Raw genomic sequence first — 12,616 nt, forward strand, 5'->3', positions numbered from 1 at the left:
GGAAATAACAAAGTATGCAACATGTATTATTGTTTCATGAAACTTTTGTTTCAGTTGTATACATAAATATCAACTCTTAAGCAGACAAGTCATTAATGGGGGTTTGCTTCTCCATATCCCAGATGGGTTGGTCTAAATAATTCCCAATTTTCTAATTCATTTTTCTGAGACTGACATGTTCCCAATTTTTCATTCAATTTTCTGAGTCCAATGTGTTCTCTAAAATGTTTTCAGTCCTCCTCTCCCCTCACCACTCCCCTCTTCCTCCACCCAATCATTTTCCAGTTTTGATGAGCGTGGTACGTAAGAGTCGATGGAGTGGTGATGGGTATTTAGACGAATAAGTAATAATTGTAGCTGGTGGTTGGATGTACTTAACATCTATTTTTCTAAGGCAGTCAACATGTTGCTCCAAAATATTTTCTGCCTGAAGACCAGAAATTGCTTATTGTATAACTTCTACTGAAAAGGCTAGAATTATCGACAATTAAGCCCACCTTCAAACACACATGACTCTGAGTGGGCAGGAATCGCTATTGTTTGTTTCTGAATCTGACTTCCCAGGGGAGTTAGGTATCTCAAGAATTTAAGTAAAAATCTTCAAGGTGAGGAGTTTGGGCATTTTTTTTTTCCTTTTTTTTTTCTTTTTCTTTTCTTTTCCTTTTTGCTTAAGTTCTCCCCTCCTCCACTTACATCACTCTCCCCCTGAATGAACAAATGTTAACAACCTAGTATGTTTTCTTCTTTTTTATGCTCTTATAATCATATATAAGCTTACAAACACTCATAAATGTAAATAAACATACACAGAGGGAGTTTGTCATCATTAGTTTAAAAATGGGACTGTATTGTATTACATGAACTCTATATTTTGCTTTTCTCTTTTAACACTACCTTGTGGGAATTTCAGTAAACTCTGATTCAGTCTTTCATACATTCATACATAATATTCCACAGGGTAAAAGGACCATATTTTATTTAATTTTCCCCTTTGAAGGACATTCTCTTTTATTCCCAATTTGGCCACTAAAAACAAAGCTGTAATAGCATCTTTGTATATAAATCCTCATGCACTAGTGTTTTTATTTCTGTGTGATAGATTCCCAGGGTAAAAACTGCTGAATCGAAGGATATATACATTTTTCGTTTTCATTATGGTGGCCAGATTCCTTTCCAAAAAGACTAAAATAATTCACATTTCTACCAAAAATAGAAATACCCATGTCCCAACTAGCAATAAATATGACCACTTATTAATTTTTGGCAGCCTGAAGAGATTCAAATAATTTTAAAGTGTGGTTTTACTTTGTGTTTCCATGACTACTTGTGAATCTGTACATTTGTTCATAGCTTGTTAGTATTTGCATTTGTTACCCTGTGAACTGTCTATTTACATCCTTTGCTCATTTTTTTTAATTGGGTCATTTGTCTTTTTCTTGACAATCTGTAAGACCTCTTCCATATTACATATCTACTCTTTGTCATCTGAATTACAAATTTTCAAATATGTTTTTTGTTCTTTACCATTTTTAATGGAATCTTTTGCCATAGAAAATTTCATTTTTACATATCCAAATATCTCTATTTTCTTGCATAGCTTCCAGAGCCCCAGTCTTTGTAAGAAGGTCTCTCCATTTCTATACTGTACATTGCAGTATCTTAGATATTCTTGCAAGTACTTTCATTATTTCATTTTTTACATTGAAATAGTTAATCCATCTGGTGTTTATTTTTGTAAAATATGTAAGATAGGACACTAATTTTATTTTCTTCCAGATGGATTGCCAGTTGTGCCAACATCATTGATTGAACATTCCATCCTTTTTCCAATGAAATAAACTTCAATCTTTGTCATGTATTACACTCTCATATTGACTGAGATCCATTTCTTTAAGTCTGGACTGTTCCACTGAGCTATTTATTCCTATATCAATACCATCTCGATTTGATTACAGGGGCTCTATGAAACATTTTGGTATCTGATAGGATATATCACCCCTTCAGAGTTATCCAACTCTTCTTAGTTGTGTTCAGATATTTATTCTTCCATATGAACTATACTGATCTTCCTCTTCCTCAACTTATGATGGGGTTATGTCCCAGTAAACCCATCAAAAAATAAAAATATCATAAGTTGAAAATGCATTCAATACACCTAATCTACTGAACATCATAGCTTAGCCTAGCCTACCTTACAGGTGCTCAGAACAGTAACATTAGCCTACAGTTGTGCAAAATCATCTCACACAAGGCCTATTTTATAATAAAGTGTTGAACATCTCATGTAATTTATAGAATACTGTACTGAGAGTGAAAAACAGAATGCTGGTATGCATACAGAATGATTGCAGGTGTATGGGTTGCTTACCTTGGTGATTGCATGACTGACTGGGAGCTGCGGCTCGCTTCTGCTGCCCGGTATGATGAGAGAGTATGCCACCACATATCATCACTAGCCTGGGAAAGATTAAAATGCAACATTCAAAGCACAGCTTCTACTGAACGCATATTGCTTTCACACCATCATAAGGTCAAAAAACTGTAAGTCAAACCATGGTAAGTCGGGGACCGTCTTTAATACCATTTATCAATGATTCTCTCCTGAACGTCACAGCTTAACCTTAACCCTAACTCCAACTGCTTTCTTGACATAATGGCTTACATATTAGAGGCATCTTGATGTAACAAGACAAAACAAAACTCTGATTTCGTTTTCCAAAACTTACCTTACTGCTATCTTTTCCAACTCAGACCACCAAACACCCAATGGATTGCTTCTTTGCCCCACCTCTGGCACCCAGTCTTAGCAGTTATGAACTCCTCCTTTAAACCATATATTGTTTTAGAACCACTGCATGCAGCCAACAGCTTTTGCACTGAGCCGCTCTGGAGCTGTCGTGCACAATTAATCTTTGCGAATGAGGCTCCCTGTTAGATCATAAGTGCCCCCCCCCCCAGGTATGTTCATTTTTATTTTTGCTGCTACCACTTCTGAGCAAGCCAACAGCACCTCTGACCTGGACTAAAACAAAAGCTTTGTCACTAGTCGTCTTGCTTCTAGTCTTGAACCTCTAAAATCCATTTTCCACAGGACAAGATAGCCAGAATGAGCTTTCAGAATCCCAGAGCAGATCCCCTTATTCTCTAGATTAAAATCCTCCAATGGATTTCCATCAGAGAATAAAATTAAATGCCCTTGTTCTAGACCACAGGCCCTACATGATAGGCCATTGCCTACCTCTCTAACTTCCTATCCTAACATTCTCCCTCCTATCCTAATATGTTCCCATCATGCTTGTATCTATTTTCTTTGAGCATACCTCAAGACAGCTTTATACTATCAGCTCTGCTGCCTGAATCACGCTTCCTCCAAGCCTTGAGGTGTTTGGTTTCTACTTGTCAGGTAGGTCTCAACGTAAATGTGACTTACTAAGTGCTGGTTTCCCTGACCCGTTAGCCTAAGGTAGCCACTCCTCCCTGCCAATCCACTTGATATCATCATTGTATTTTCACTGTAGCATTTGTCTCTCTCTGGTTTTTCTTGTTTCCTTCCTTCTTTATTTATCATCTTCTCCCACCAGTAAAAGAAAGTAAGCTCTATGAGAAGAAGGGTCATGACTGTCATATCCACCACTGTATCCCTAGAGCCTACATCAGGGGAAGGTACGTCATCTTAAAATTGTACCACTGAACTCTGTTCAGAACCATTCTCAAAAGTAAAGTTGAATCTTGGAAAAATCAGCAATATGGGATTTGTGATTTAATATTTGCCGATTTTATACTACATTACGTAATACCAAGGAAAACAAAACACTCCTGAGGACGCTTGATTTGTAGAGATAGGACCCTGCCTATGTTTGCCAGGATATGTTAATTACAAGCAACAGAGACCCAGTGTAAATAGGCTTAAGTTAATAGAATTTATTGGTGCTTAGGACTGAAAATTTCAGGGATGGTCTTGATTTTAAATTCTGCTGGATCAAGGTACTAAAGTGATGTGATAAGGAAGCCATGTAGTACTTAATAAGTATTTGTTGAATTAATGAAAGAATAACGCCAATCTCATTGGATTGTTGTGAAGATTAGAAAAAGTAATATATAAAGCTTTTGGTTCTTTGCCTGAAGCTAGTAAGCACTCATTAGTAGTAGATAGTATTATTTTTTTTAAAGTATCATTAGCATTATCATCAAAAACTTCATTTTCAAGGACTACCCTGGTGGCGCAGCTGTTAAGAATCTGCCTGCCAATGCAGGGGACACGGGTTCAAACCCTGGTTCGGGAAGATCCCACATGCCGCGGAGCAACTAAGCCCCTGCGCCACAACTACTGAGCCTGTGCTCTAGAGCCCGCAAGCCACAATTACTGAGCCCACATGCCACAACTACTGAAGCCCACACGCCTAGAGCCCATGCTCCGCAACAAGAGAAGCCACTGCAATGAGAAGCCCGTGCTCCACAGCGAAGAGCAGACCCCACTCGCTGCAACTAGAGAAAGCCCGCGCGCAGCAACGAAGACCCAACACAGCCAAAAATAAATAAATATAAATAAATTTATTTTTAAAATTTCATTTTCAACACAACAGATACATTCATTTTTATTTTTTAAATTTTATTGAAGTGTAGTCGATTTACAATGTGTATTAACTTCTGCTGTACAGCAAAGTGATTCACTTATATATATGTGTATATATATATAGAGAGAGAGAGAGTCTTTTTCATATTCTTTTCCATTATGGTTTACTATAGGATATTGAATATAGTTCCCTGTGCTATACAGTAGGACCTTGTTGTTTATCCATCCTATATATACTAGTTTGCATCTGCTAATCCCAAACTCCCAATCCTCCCACCCTGCCGCCTTCCCCCTTGGCAACCATAAGTCTGTTCTCCATATCTGTGAGTCTGTTTTGTAGATATGTTCATTTGTGTCATACTTTATATTCCACATATAAGTGATATCATACAGTATTTGTCTTTCTCTTTCTGACTTACTTCGCTTAGAATGATAATCTGTAGGTTTGTCCATGTTGTTGCAAATAGCATTATTTCATTCGTTTTTATGGCTGAGTAGTATTCCACTGTGTGTGTGTGTGTGTGTGTGTGTGTGTATGACATCTTCTTTATCCATTCATCTGTCAATGGACATTTAGGTTATTTCCATGTCTTGGCTGTTGTACATAGTGCTCTTATGAGTATGAACATTGGGGTGCATGTATCTTTTTTTTTTTTTTTTTTTTTCCTGCGGTACGCGGGCCTCCCACTGCTGCGGCCTCTCCCGTTGCGGAGCGCAGGCTCCAGACACGCAGGCCCAGCAGCCATGGCTCACGGGCCCAGCCGCTCCGCGGCACGTGGGATCTTCCCGGATCGGGGCACGAACCCGTGTCCCCTGCATCGGCAGGCGGACTCTCAACCACTGCACCACCAGGGAAGCCCCGCACGTATCTTTTTGAATTACAGTTTTGTCTGGATAGATGCCCAGGAGTGGGATTGCTGGATCATATGGCAACCTTATTTTTAGTTTTTTTAGGAAACTCCATACTGTTTTCCATAGTGGCTGCACCAATTTACATTCCCACCAACAGTATAGCAAGTTTCCCTTTTCTCCACACCCTCTCCAGCACTTATTTGTAGACTTTTTAATACTGGCCATTCTGAACAGTATGAGGTGGTACCTCATTGTAGTTTTGATTTGCATTTCTCTAAATTATTAGCGATAATGAGCATCTTTTCACGTGCCTGTTGGCCACCTGTATGTCCTTTTTGGAGAAATGTCTATTTAGATCTTCTGCCCATTTTTCTATTGGGTTGTTTGTATTTTTGTTATTGAGTTGTATGAGCCGTTGTGTATTTTGGAAATTAAATTAAATCCTTGTCAGTTGCATCATTTGCAAATATTTTCTCCCATTCTTATCTTTTCATTTGCTGTGCACAAGCTTGTAAGTTTGATTAGGTCCCATCTGTTTATTTCTGCTTTTATTTTTATTGCCTTGGGGACTTACCTAAGAAAACATTGGTATGATTTATGTCAGAGAAAGAAAAGATATATTCATGATTACTCTTGTACTGTGGGGAGAAGGAAAGATTGAACTTTGCACAGTCATTTGGAATAATTCCGACTGTCTGGGAGCAATAGCAGATGAGAATCATGTTGCAAGGCTTCCCAGCAGAGGTAGAGAAGTAAACAACCACCTTGCATGGCCTGTCTGACCCAGATAGGAATTTAGCCATTGAGTCCTCCTGAAAATCAATGTTGATTTAAATATTTGAATCAAATATTCAGCCTTTTAACAGTCATCATGTGTACCATTTTTCTAGATTCCACATATATGCATTAATATACAATATTTGTTTTTCTCTTTCTGGCTTACTTCACTCTGTATGACAGACTCTAGGTCCATCTACATCTCTACAAATGACCTAATTTCGTTCCTTTTTATGGCTGAGTAATATGGTACAGATGAACTTATTTGCAAGGCAGGAATAGAGACGTAGGCGTAGAGAACGGACATGTGGGCACAGTGGGGGAAGGGGAGGGTGGGACGAATTGGGAGCTTACGATTGACATGTATACACTACCATGCGTAAAATAGATAGCTAGTGGGAACCTGCTGTATAGCACAGGGAGCTCAGCTCGGTGCTCTGTGACGACCTAGATGGGTGGGGGTGGGGGTGGGTGGGAGGGAGGTCCAAGAGGGAGGGGATATGGAGATATATGTATACACATAGCTGGTTCACTTCATTGCACAGCAGAAACTAACACAACATTGTAAAGCAATTATACTCCAATAAAAAAAACAAATAAATAAAAGTCATCATGAAGAGACCTAACATCAGAAGATACTCAAATTCTTCTGTCCTAAATATTCAATACATTATGTATCTTCTTCATGATTTTAAAATCTACTGTAACTGGTTAATACAGTTAGAAATATAGAGTTGAAAAGAATATATGTTGTTGCCTCCTAGCTTCTTCAGTACCCAAGTCACTCTTTGATGCCTTTAGATACATGGAAGTCCACCCAGTCCCTTTTTAATGGTGTTGTGGTAGATTAAACATGCCCAGAAATTCTGGGACACACCTTCCTTCAAGAGGTGAGGCATATGTTCCCTCCTCTTAAAGCTGGGCACGCTATGTGGTTGTTTTGACTGATGGACCAAAGTGGAAATGACACTGTGTCAGTCTCCAAGTCCAGGCTTTATGAGACCAGCAACTTCCATTTCCTGTCTCTTGACTCACTCACTCCTGGAGCCCTGAACTGCCTCATGAAGAATCTAGAGAGATCACCTGGAGAGACCCTGAGACCACCTGGCTGAGCTCATCCTTCTAGCCATAGTGCTAGGAATGTAAGTCTAGCACCACCAAGGTGCTAGGAATGTAAGTCTAGCCATCCAGGCCCTCCAGCCCAGCCCAGCTGGGTACCACCAAGTGGCTCCCTTGTCAATACCACGTAGAGCAGAAGAGCCACCAGGCAAACCTGCCCTAATTTCTGGCCCACAGATCTTGATATATAATAAAATGGTGGTTGTTTTAAGCAACTAAGTTTTGAGGTAGGTTACTAAGCAGCTGTGGGTAACCTGAACCCTCTGGCAATATTTCATATAGTGCCAGAGTTAGTAATCTGCTAAATCAGGTTACTTCTGAACTGACCTGGGACTGAAAGAGCACACCAAAACTACCCACAAGGAGGTCCTTAAAGCAGGTTGGACATCAAACATAGAGTGTTTTGGTGGCCAGGAAAGGCTAAATGATGACAGTCTCCACTTTGTGGAGCAGATACCTCTTTCTTCTGAGTGAGCTGCACTGAATGTTCATCACTAACTGTGGTGTCAGTGGGGATATAAAGGACCCAGCGCACACAAGCAATCCAAAGGAACATGGTACTCGTATACCAATTTTTTGAGTACCCACTACGTATTGAGCACTGGAACAATAGCAACTGTGAGAAACAAGACTTATCCTTACAGATCTCATCATCTACTAGAAAAAATATTTATTCAGAATTATTTGCCCAATGATTTTGGAGGAGGGGGCAGTGGGTAGGGGGGAGGGAGAGAAGGCTGCATCATCCTGAACTACTGATGTCTGAACTCTGTCCAGATACCATTTCAACAATACAGTTAAGTCTTAGAAAATTCAGCAAATTGTGTTGCCTCATATGTATATGGGATTTGTGATTTGTCTGTTTTTTCCTACTTCATATAATACCAAGGAAAACAAAACACCCTTGAGGATGCTTGATTTGTGGAAATGGGACCCTGCCTATATTTGCCATGACATGTTGGTTGCCAGGGAGAGCCCTGGTATGAGCTGAGACGTTTAAATGGAAGTTGTTGGTGCTTAAGGCTGAGAAGTTCAGGGATGGTCTTGGTTTTAGGCTCTGCTGGATCCAGATGCTCAAATGATGTCATAAGAAAGCCATCTCTCTCCACCTTTTTGGCTGGACTTTCCTCTGAGCTCTAGTCTCAGGTAGATCTCTCCCCGCATGGTGGCAAGATGACTGCCAGAAACCCCACGCTCATCCGTATCTACCGGCAACCTCAGCAGAAAGAGAACTTCCCCTTTTCAATATTCCAGCAAAAGTTCCAAGATTGAGTCTGATTAATTGCCCCTCCCTGAACTGCTTCATTATGACCAGGGGAACGGAGTACTCTGCTGACCAGGCCAAGATCAGATATCCACCCCTCAAGTATGAAATTAATTTTTGTAATGTATTTTATTTAACTGAACATTTTCAAAATATTATCATTTGTTCAATATTAAAACGACTAATGACTTTTTTTTTTTTTTTTTTTTTGCAGTACGCGGGCCTCTCACTGTCGTGGCCTCTCCCGTTGCGGAGCACAGGCTCCGGACGCGCAGGCTCAGCGGCCATGGCTCACGGGCCCAGCCGCTCCGCGGCATGTGGGATCTTCCCGGACCGGGGCACGAACCCGTGTCCCCTGCATCGGCAGGTAAACTCTCAACCACTGCGCCACCAGGGAAGCCCGACTAATGACTTTTTTATTCATATTAAACTGGAGTTTGCAGTGCGTATTTTACACTTATAGCCATCTCCATTTGGACTAGCCCCGTTTCAAGTGTTCGACAGCCACTAGCCGCATTGGATGGGCAACTCTAAAGATTTATTTTAGCATAAGTAGAATGAAATGGAACGGAACACAAGAGAATAGAACAGAATAGAATAGAAAAAAGGGTAACTTGGAACGTGCAGGGGAAGAAAATCTCTGTTCCTATGGCTCTGGAGCCCTGTAATGGAACACGTGAAAGAAGTTGTGTCTTCCTGGAGAGAGGTACAGATGTAGGCAACGGAGAAGGAAGCGCCATGCGGAAGGGCTGTAGGGACTCAAGGAGAGGATGCCCAGATGAAACACAGCACTCAGAGTCAGGGAGAGAAATCTGGGTATCTCAGTGGATGCCACAGAGAAGAGATGCCTTGACCCAGGACTGGATGAGAGGAGGACACCACGGTAGAAGCCAGCTCTGACAGAAGCCAGCTCAGACCAGACCTCTCCCTGACCTCCACCCTCCTCCTTCCTTTGGGACTTAGGGAAGAGGAAAGACATGAGACCATGAATTGACTGAGAAAGATCTGATTTTTTTTTTTTAATCTTAAAAGAGAGAAGAAAAGATAGCATTTTTTTTTTCGAAGAATAGTTGATTTACAGTGTTGTGTTAGTTTCAGATGAACTTATATACAAAACAGAAATGACCCACAGACATGGAAACAGACTTATGGTTAATAAAGGGGAAGGGGAGGGGGAGGAAAGATCTGATTTGACTGAGTTTACCCAGCATTGACTGGTTTGTGGAGGGAGTCTCAAAAAAGAAATTGTTTGGATATAAAAAATAAAATTTTATACACTGCATATCAGAGCTTATTGGCCTGAATATACCATTCCCAAAACAAAGCCTCAAAAACCCTGTGTGTTCAGGAAATAGAGCCAATGCTCCTTTCCCCTCCAGGGAGGGAAGTTTGGCAGTCATCCTCAACTAGCCAGAGGATTTTGCCTTCCCAGGGGATATTTGGCAATATCTGGAGACGTTTTTGGTGGTCACAGCTAGGGAGGGTGTGGGGTGGAGGCCAGGGACAGTGCTGACCATCCTACAGTGCTCAGGACAGCCTCCACCAGTAATGGTTATCCAGCCCCAAATGCCAGTAGTGCTAAGGCTGAGGAACCCTGGACTGAGCCAGTCTGAGATTCTTGAGACGTGTGTAGAGAGAGGAAATGCAAGTCTGTGTTGGACTAAGCCAGTCATAAAAGGAAAGCCAGGCCCCGGGTCAGCACATAACGTAGTTTCTATGGCGCTGCGGTAACTGAGCCTTGTCTCAAAGTAGTGAGTCGCCGGATAAACAGTAGGCTGAGCCAGGCCCAGCAGCTGAGGGCCCATAGGCTTCTGTTCTCTTTCCCTCCCCCTCCCCTTCTCCTTCCCCTTCTTCTCCTTTGCCTCTTCCCTCTTCCCGAACACTCTCCTCAAAGGAAGTCCCGGGAACTGCTGGGGAAGATGGCGGAAGAGTAAGACGCGGAGATCACCTTCCTCCCCACAGATACACCAGAAATACATCTACACGTGGAACAACTCCTACAGAACACCTACTGAACGCTGGCAGAAGACCTCAGACCTCCCAAAAGGCAAGAAACCCCCCACGTACCTGGGTAGGGCAAAAGAAAAAAGAATAAACAGAGACAAAAGGATAGGGGCGTGACCTGCATCAGTGGGAGGGAGCTGTGAAGGAGGAAAGGTTCCCACACACTAGGAAGCCCCTTAGCGGGCGGAGACTGCGGGTGGCGGAGGGGGAAAGCTTTGGAGCCGCGGAGGAGAGCACAGCAACAGGGGTGCGGGGGGCAAAGCGGAGAGATTCCCGCACAGAGATCAGGGCCGACCGGCACTCACCAGCCGAGAGGCTTGTCTGCTCACCTGCCGGGGCGGGCGGGGCTGGGAGCTGAGGCTCGGGCTTCGGTCAGAGCGCAGGGAGAGGACTGGGGTTGGCTGCGTGAACACAGCCTGCAGGCGGTTGGTGCGCCGCGGCTAGCTGGGAGGGAGTCCGGAGAAAGGTCTGGACCTGCCGAAGAGGCAAGAGACTTTTTCTTCCCTCTTTGTTTCCTGGTGCGCGAGGAGAGGGGATTAAGAGCGCTGCTTAAAGGAGCTCCAGAGACGGGCGCGAGCCGCGGCTAAAAGCGTGGACCCCAGAGACGGGCATGGGACGCTAAGGCTGCTGCTGTCGCCACCAAGAAGCCTGTGTGCGAGCACAGGTCACTATCCACAATCCCCTTCCAGGGAGCCTGTGCAGCCCGCCACTGCCAGGGTCCCGGGATCCAGGGACACCTCCCCCGGAAGAACGCACAGTGCGCCTCAGGCTGGTGCAATGTCACGCCGGCCTCTGCCGCCGCAGGCCCGCCCCGCACTCGGTGCCCCTCCCTCCCCGCCCCCGCCCCCCCCCCCCCCCCCCCCCGGCCTGAGTGCGACAGAGCGCCCGAATCAGCGGCTCCTTTAACCCTGTCCTGTCTGAGCGAAGAACAGACGCCCTCCGTCGCAGAGGTGGGGCCAAATCCAAAGCTGAGCCCCTGGGAGCTGTGAGAACAAAGAAGAGAAAGGGAAATCTCTCCCAGCAGCCTCAGAAGCAGCGGATTAAAGCTCCACAATCAACTTAATATACCCTGCATCTGTGGAATACATGAATAGACAACGAATCATCCCAAATTAAGGAGGTGGACTTTGAGAGCAAGATTTATGATTTTTTTCCCCTTTTCGTCTTTTTGTGAGTATGTACGTGTATGCTTCTCTGTGAGACTTTGTCTGAATAGCTTTGCTTCCACCATTTGTCCTAGGGTTCTATCTGTCCGTTTTTTTTTTTTTAATTTTTTTTCTTTTTTTCCTCTTAAAAATTATTTCTTTATTTTAATAACTATTATATTTTATCTTACTTTATTTTATTTCACTTTATCTTATTTCTTTTGTTCCTTCTCTCGTTCCTTCCTTCCTTCCTCCCTCCCTCCCTCCCTTCTTTCTTTCTTTCTTTCTTTGTTGCTTTCTACTTCTACTAATTCTTTCTTTCTACTTTATCTCCCTTTTATTCTGAGCCGAGTGGATGAAAGGCTCTTGGTGCTGCAGCCAGGAGTCAGTGCTGTGCCTCTGAGGTGGGAGAGCCAACTTCAGGACACTGGTCCACAAGAGACCTCCCAGCTCCACATAATATCAAACGGCAAAAATCTCCCAGAGATCTCCATCTCAACACCAGCACCCAGCAAGCTACAGTGCTGGACATCCTATGCCAAACGACTAGCAAGACAGGAACACAACCCCACCCATTAGCAGAAAGGCTGCCTAAAATCATAAAAAGTCCACAGACACCCCAAAACACACCACCAGACGTGGACCTGCCCACCAGAAAGACAAGATCCAGCCTCATCCACCAGAACACAGGCACTAGTCCCCTCCACCAGGAAGCCGACACAACCCACTGAACCAACCTTAGCCACTGGGGACAGACACCAAAAACAACGGGAACTATGAACCTGCAGCCTGCAAAAAAGAGACCCCAAATACAGTAAGATAAGCAAAATGAGAAGACAGAAAAACACACAGCAGATGAAGGAGCAAGATAAAAACTCACCA

This window comes from Orcinus orca, chromosome 6, assembly GCF_937001465.1.
Source record: "Orcinus orca chromosome 6, mOrcOrc1.1, whole genome shotgun sequence".
NCBI lineage: Eukaryota > Metazoa > Chordata > Mammalia > Artiodactyla > Delphinidae > Orcinus > Orcinus orca.